Source organism: Fukomys damarensis, unplaced genomic scaffold (assembly GCF_012274545.1).
Source record: "Fukomys damarensis isolate Sample0158 unplaced genomic scaffold, DMR_v1.0_HiC HiC_scaffold_21, whole genome shotgun sequence".
NCBI lineage: Eukaryota > Metazoa > Chordata > Mammalia > Rodentia > Bathyergidae > Fukomys > Fukomys damarensis.
The window spans coordinates 28,086,342-28,092,951 of record NW_022900933.1 but is presented as its reverse complement, the minus strand read 5'-3'; positions in this window follow the sequence as shown (position 1 = coordinate 28,092,951).

Sequence of the window (6,610 nt, the reverse complement as noted above, 5' to 3'; positions counted from 1 at the left end):
AAGGTGGAACGGGTAGGGGAAGGGTAAAAAGGGAAAAGAAAAAAATGTGAGATAATGAAAAGATGGAAATAAAGTGGTTGTAGATGCGGAGGGGAGGAGGGGGTGAAGGGAGGGCAGGGACAAGGGGAAAAATGAGAACCAAGACTTGTCATGTAGAGGTACAAGATCCCAACAATGAATGTAACTGTACTGTATCCCTAAAATGTACCAATAAACTCAATTAAAGCTGAAAAAAAAACCTGTGCATGTTTAGCACAGGCAGTTATGTTTAAATTAATCTTTCGGATTCACAGTTGAATCCTAGAATGTGGGCTCCGTGGATATGCATGGCCAAATGTATTTAAAGTAAGGAAGTGCTTTTTATGCTGTGAGGCATGCAGATAGGTTGCCTGTTGTGAACAGGATACATCCATGTACCTTGGCTTGAAGATGCCATTTGCAGGATGTACAAATATTTGTAGATGGTGAAAATAATCTTACAAGAGCATTGTTGTAACTTAAGGGGAACAAGAGAGGGGGTGGGGGAAAGGAAAGAAGGGACAAGAAAAAGAGAATGGAAAGACAAAATGGAAGCAAAGCTTTTGTAAATAAGAAAGGGAAGAGGTGTAGAAGGGAGAGAGGAATGGGAAAAAAAGCAAGATATCATGTACAAGTACAAATTCCCTATGATGAATGTTATCATTGTGTATACCTAAAATCTACCAGTAAATGTTTTGCTTCAAAGAAAAAGAGCATTACTGTAACTTTTCAAGAAATAGAAAATGAAGGACTGTCCCATGTGAATAAAAATAAGTCATGTTAAAAGTGAAAGAGATAATTCAGACAAAGTGATGAGAAAGCATTAAGGATTCTGAAAACACTTGTTTGAACTGATAGGTATGGAGAAAACACAAGGGTCAAGGTTTTCAGTCATACATGTATGAATGTGGCCAGGAATTCGCTGTCATGCATTGGCAGGAGATGTTCCTTCAGCTAAGGAGTGGTATGCAAATTCTGTGATTATAGTGTTCAAAGATGGGATGCATAGTTAGAAACACAGGACAATATGAAGACGCCTCCAAGATTCTAGGAGTGCAGATAAATTGAAAAAACCTTTTCTGAACCTTCAAAGATCTATTAAAAAACTAGCCTTGTGATCCAGAAAAATCCTAACCAAATTAGGATGTCTTATTTTTTTCTCTCTTTTGTTTCAAAGGGAAAAAAACTGGTAGTGACTTTAATCAGACGGCTTTTTATTTGCTGTTTTCTTATACTGGATTTTGAAACAAGAATGATGCCCTCCCCCCACCCCCGTGTGAAGGCCCTACATTTTGGCTATAATAATTATTACGTTGTAAAACTCCACTAGACCTTTTCCCCTTATGGATAGCTGTTGGAGAGTGTGCTGAGGCCTGGTTACTGTGAATTCATGTCTTGATTATGTTATTGTAAAATGAATATTGTGATAATCCATTGTTTTAATGGGTCCAGAATTGTTGGTAAGTGAAGGAAGTAGGTAAGCTGGAAGCCAATTTGGGTAGAGGCTGAGAGACTTAGAGCAGCAGCCAGTGTACTGAGATCCATTTTAAGTGTTCATACTGTGCTTAATCCAAACCTTAAGAAGATCCTTCTTGTCAGGGTATTGACTGGTCTAAGGCACTTTGTTCAGAAGGTCCTTCTCTGGCCCTTTTCCAGTTGTGTTCCTCCCTGCTGGGCTCAGGCATGAAGGGCAAGAGTATGGGTTTATGTAGAGTCTGTACACATATTTTCTAGAATATTCTCCAGCAACTTGCTACCCAGATTTCTCTGCCCCATTAACCTGACCCACTTCAGCAGTCTCTTCTGGAGTTGAGCCTTCTTAAATGGAAGAGACATTATAAACTGTCACCCTTGGGTCCCTGAGGTAGCCAAAAGGAGGCTATGGTAGTGGTGTGGACAAAGCTTAGATGTTGGGTGGTGTTTACACATGTGTGCATGAGCCTGTCCCCCATTCCTGTCCTCTTTCCTATTTCTCTTCCTCTTCTCCTTCCTCTCTCTCTTCCTCTCCTCCTCCTCCTCCTTCTTCTCCTCTTTCTCTCCAGTGTAGAGGATTGACCTTGGCCTTGTGAACGTTAGGCAAGTGCTCTACCAGTGAGCTGCACCCCCAGCACACAGCACATATCGTTAAAATTCTTTAAATGTGCAACCAAGGGCTCCTGTCTCCTTTCTCTGATTTGATTAAACAAAACACATCTTTTTATGTTTTATTTCCAAAAGTGTAGTGTGTACATTTGCTAAAAGCCTAGTATGATAGTTAATGTAATTCATACTAACAACATAAGCATTATCGGAAATAGTTTTGAAAAGAGGCTCTCGGAGACAGAATGCTTTGAGTATGGAACTATTTCAGAGCAGGAGGATGCTCTAATTCTCACCCACTGAATGGCTAACACCTGCACCAAAAGGTGTAGCTGTCTTTGAGATGCAGGTCTCATTGCTCTGGTGTTGCCTTTGACAGAGCAACATTGACTTTTTCTCAGTTATTGGATTTTGATTTATTTCCAGAATTACCTGGACTGAGTTCAATGCCAGAACAGTACTTGGAATGATGGACTATCATATGAGCTTCATTTTCTTGAAATGTCACATGTTCTGATGTCCCAATTTTTCTGGGCAGACAGCAGCATGGTGTTTAACTTTATGTGTCGATTTGGTGAGGTTATAATAGGAGTCATTAATTAACCTCAAATCTAATTGTTGTTGTGAATGTATTTTATAGATGTGTTTAAGTATAATTAGGTGATTTGAAGTAGAATAGATTATCTTTGATAACCTCTGATAGCCCTTATCCAGTCAGTTGGTAGGCCTTAAACTTAGTTCACAGATTAAGAAGAATTATATCTCTGGACAGTAGCATCAGCCACTGCCTAAGAATTTCTAGTCTGTTGTACTACCCTATGGATTTCAGATTTGTCAGTCCCTACAATCATAACCATATCTATCTATCTATCTATCTATCTATCTATCTATCTATCTATCTATCTATGACTGATGATTCTGGTGCCAAGAATCTTAGGGAGATTGGATTATTAGAGTAGATTTATTAAGTCTGACCTGCTCCTCCACCATGGGAGGGTCTGGAACGCAGTCCTTCCCCCACCATTGTGAGAAATAAATTTGTGAGATTGACCCTAGTGTCTTTAAAGAGCTCCATGGTCACTCTTCTCTGTAGGTCAGAAATTACAGTAACAACTACTGATACCCAGAGTGGTAATCACAATACTATCTAATCAGTATTCCTCACTATAGCTTTTTGTGAGTAAGGCAAATTTTCAGATACCAAAGAGGTAATCAATTGTACTAAGTGATGCTCTAAGGGATCTAGCAGCCCAAATTTCCCATGATAATCAGGATCAACATGCCACTTAACACAGCAATTTCTGTCTTTGCCTATTGATTCAGAGGCATCAGGAGCTCAAAGTGGCCACATGGCACTGTTAACTTCCAGTTCATTGGAATAGTTATTGTGTCTCCTGGTAGAAGCACTCCTCCCTTTGAAACTAAGACCTCTAGAACAACAGAGATAGGATCATAGGAACAGGAACCTGAATTGTATTAGTGAGTCATTAGCAGTAATCATAAATAGTGTCTTTCATGTTTATTTCCACCCCTCATTTCCAAGAACCATGAATCCTGGTTATGCAAAAACATTGCCATATATTAAATGTTGATTTAGAGTTTATAGAGCTTGCTAAGTGATGTTTCTTCAGCCTTACAAAGTATTACCAACTCACTGGCATTACCTGTTGTCCACAGTTATATCAAGCCGCCTGCATCAGGATGATGCGGAACATGGTAAAACTTACTAATTCCATGAACATGGGCTCACTGTTAATTTATTACTATGAAGCCAGTCTCATGAGCAAAAGCAATGCTGAACAGAAGATCATTATGGGAGAGAAGGTATTTCCATGAGTGGTAAGACCTTCCAGGAACGCAAGTTCACATCCAAAGTAAAAACAAAAAGTGCTACTCTTCTGTGATTGGTATGTCCAATATAACCTGCCTATTGTCAAGTAACTCACTGATCACCTTGGAATGATGCTAAAATGGGGACTCAGTGTAAGATACTGATAGATTGAGCACTCAGCAGAAGCTGTAACCAGCTTGGCCTTGGTGAGTAAGAAGTCCATGCCATAACCTTCACCCCTGCCATCATGGCTGTTTTGTCTGTGAACACATTAGCAAGGACAGTTGTGGCAAGGCAAACTGAATAGTATACACAGAACAGATCAACCTAACTTCATTAATAACATGCCCTGTTGTGCTCATCCTGAGTGAATGTTTGCATAGGACACAAATATCTTCATGGTGTTTGAAGTTTATCCACAGATTTCTTCATCAGTCTTTCTGTTGCTGATTTTCCAACGATGTTCTTTCTGAGTGCTTTATCAGCCAGCCAAACCATTGTCTACAATTCCTGAATCAGCAGTGATTCATACTGGTGGTCATATCTCTTTCCAGGCAACATAAGCAATTACTGAGATTTACTTTTGCTACTGTTCTTCAGGCATGACCCAAAAGGACCACAGTACTGCAGCTGTCCACTTTTGAGCGGTGCCTGCATAGCAGAGCCACCTGTAAACCAAGATCAAGTTTTCTCTTCTTTAGTCGATTAATTATAGGGAACTCCCCATGATGAGAAAATGGGCAGAAGTGGAGATTATGGTCAGTAGGGTCACTTTTTCACATAATATTATACTTTCAGGAATGTTCAATCTTATGTATACCAATTCTGATTATGAGAGACCTCTGTACTCTTAATACTGTGCTTAGATAGGTTAGATAGTAGCAAGTTATTGATGCAAGCTCAGCCTCATAGGAAAACTGAGGGATTATATGTGGAAATGATGTTAAATATGTGGTCTCTACTGAGACTTGAGAGCAAGCTGAAAGCTGTTTATCCAAAGAAGAGTAGTTATTTACAGAAGGTGGCTGGGCTTTGCTCCAAAGTACTAAGGATCCTTTGCTTCCAGGCAGTGTGGTATCATAAAAATTATGGGCCAGTGTTAGGTCTTATGGTTAGGAAAGGCAATTAAGGCCTTTGTAGACTACTTTATCAGTTAATGATGGAGAGCTGATATGCTCTTGAAGTAGTCAACAAAGACATCAAACTGTTTTTGATGGTCTATACCAATGACTATTTAAAACAAAAGAAAAGGAAAAAGCATTCAGCTGCTCAATAAGTAAATATTGGTTAGTGGGGAAGGTGTATTGACTTACTCATGCAATGAACCACATTGTAATGGCCACTGTAAATGGAGTCACCATCTGCTTATGTTTGTAATAATCCACTGTTATTTTCCAGGAACCATCTATCTTTGGCACAGGACAAATTGGAGAGTTGAATGGGAATGTGATGATTATCATCACTTTTGCATCTCTCAAGTCCTTTCTGATGTCACTAATCTCTGAAGTCTGTCCAGGAATGCAGTAATTGTTTTTGATTCACTGCTTTCCTAGGTAGATGCCATTTCTAGAAATTTCTAGTCATATTTTCCCACTATACTTCCTTCGCTCTACATGCTGGTTAACCAATGTATGGATTCTGATAATTGCTGAGTATATCTATTGCAATCATACGTTCCATAATTGAGAAAACAACCACAGGATGGCTCAAGAATTCACAGCATCTGCTGTGTTATGAATCCGAGGTAAAACTTCATTGATTATCTGACCTCCATGAGCACCAACTCTTTTTTTTTTTTTCTTTTTGGTACTGGGGATAAGACTTGGGACCTTGTGCTTGTGAGGCAGGAGACAGAACCACTGAGCTAAATCCAGCCTTATAAGCACCAACTCCTGCTAGTGGGCCACACATGTTTTACATCTTCTGAAGTAAGTGTCTTTCCATAACCAGGTTCCAGTTATTAAAAACAAACAAACAAACAACCAGAAACCTGATTATTTCCTTTTCCCCAGCACACAGCCATCCAGGTAAAAGATCATACATCCATTCAAACAAGACTAGGGGAAAGTTTAATAGTATAAATCTTTGACAGATTGGTAGGATTCACTGGTGGATCTGGCCTGTGCTTCCTTGAAGGGTTCTGGATCAGTAGACTGGCTTAAGTCCAGCAATTAGTTAAGAAGCTACAGATCTGTGTCTTGGTTTGCTACAGCTGCCAAAACAAAATAATACAGACTAAAGGCTAAAACAAAACAAATCTAGTGTCTCACAGTTGTGGAGGATCTGGGCAGTTTTGGCTTCTCCTGAGGTCTCTGTCCTTGTTGTATAGAGGGGCACCTTTTCACCATGTCTTCACATAGTTGTTTCTACATGTTGATTCATCCCTGGCATCTCCTCCTCCTAGGAGAACAACAGTCGTATTGGGGTGGGAGCTCATTTAGACCTAATTATTTCTTTAAAAGTTTTTTGTTAAAAACATTACCACACTATTTTATAAAATGTGGTACTACTAAGCCATAAAGAATGAGAAACTAGAGACATTTATAGCTAAGTAGATGCACATTGAGGCCAAGTAAAATTAATAAGTCACAGATGTATAACTACCGAATAGTTTCTCTGGTGTGAAAAACTAAAAATGTAAGTAAGGATCAAAATGTATAATTGATATTGTAATAGGAAGAA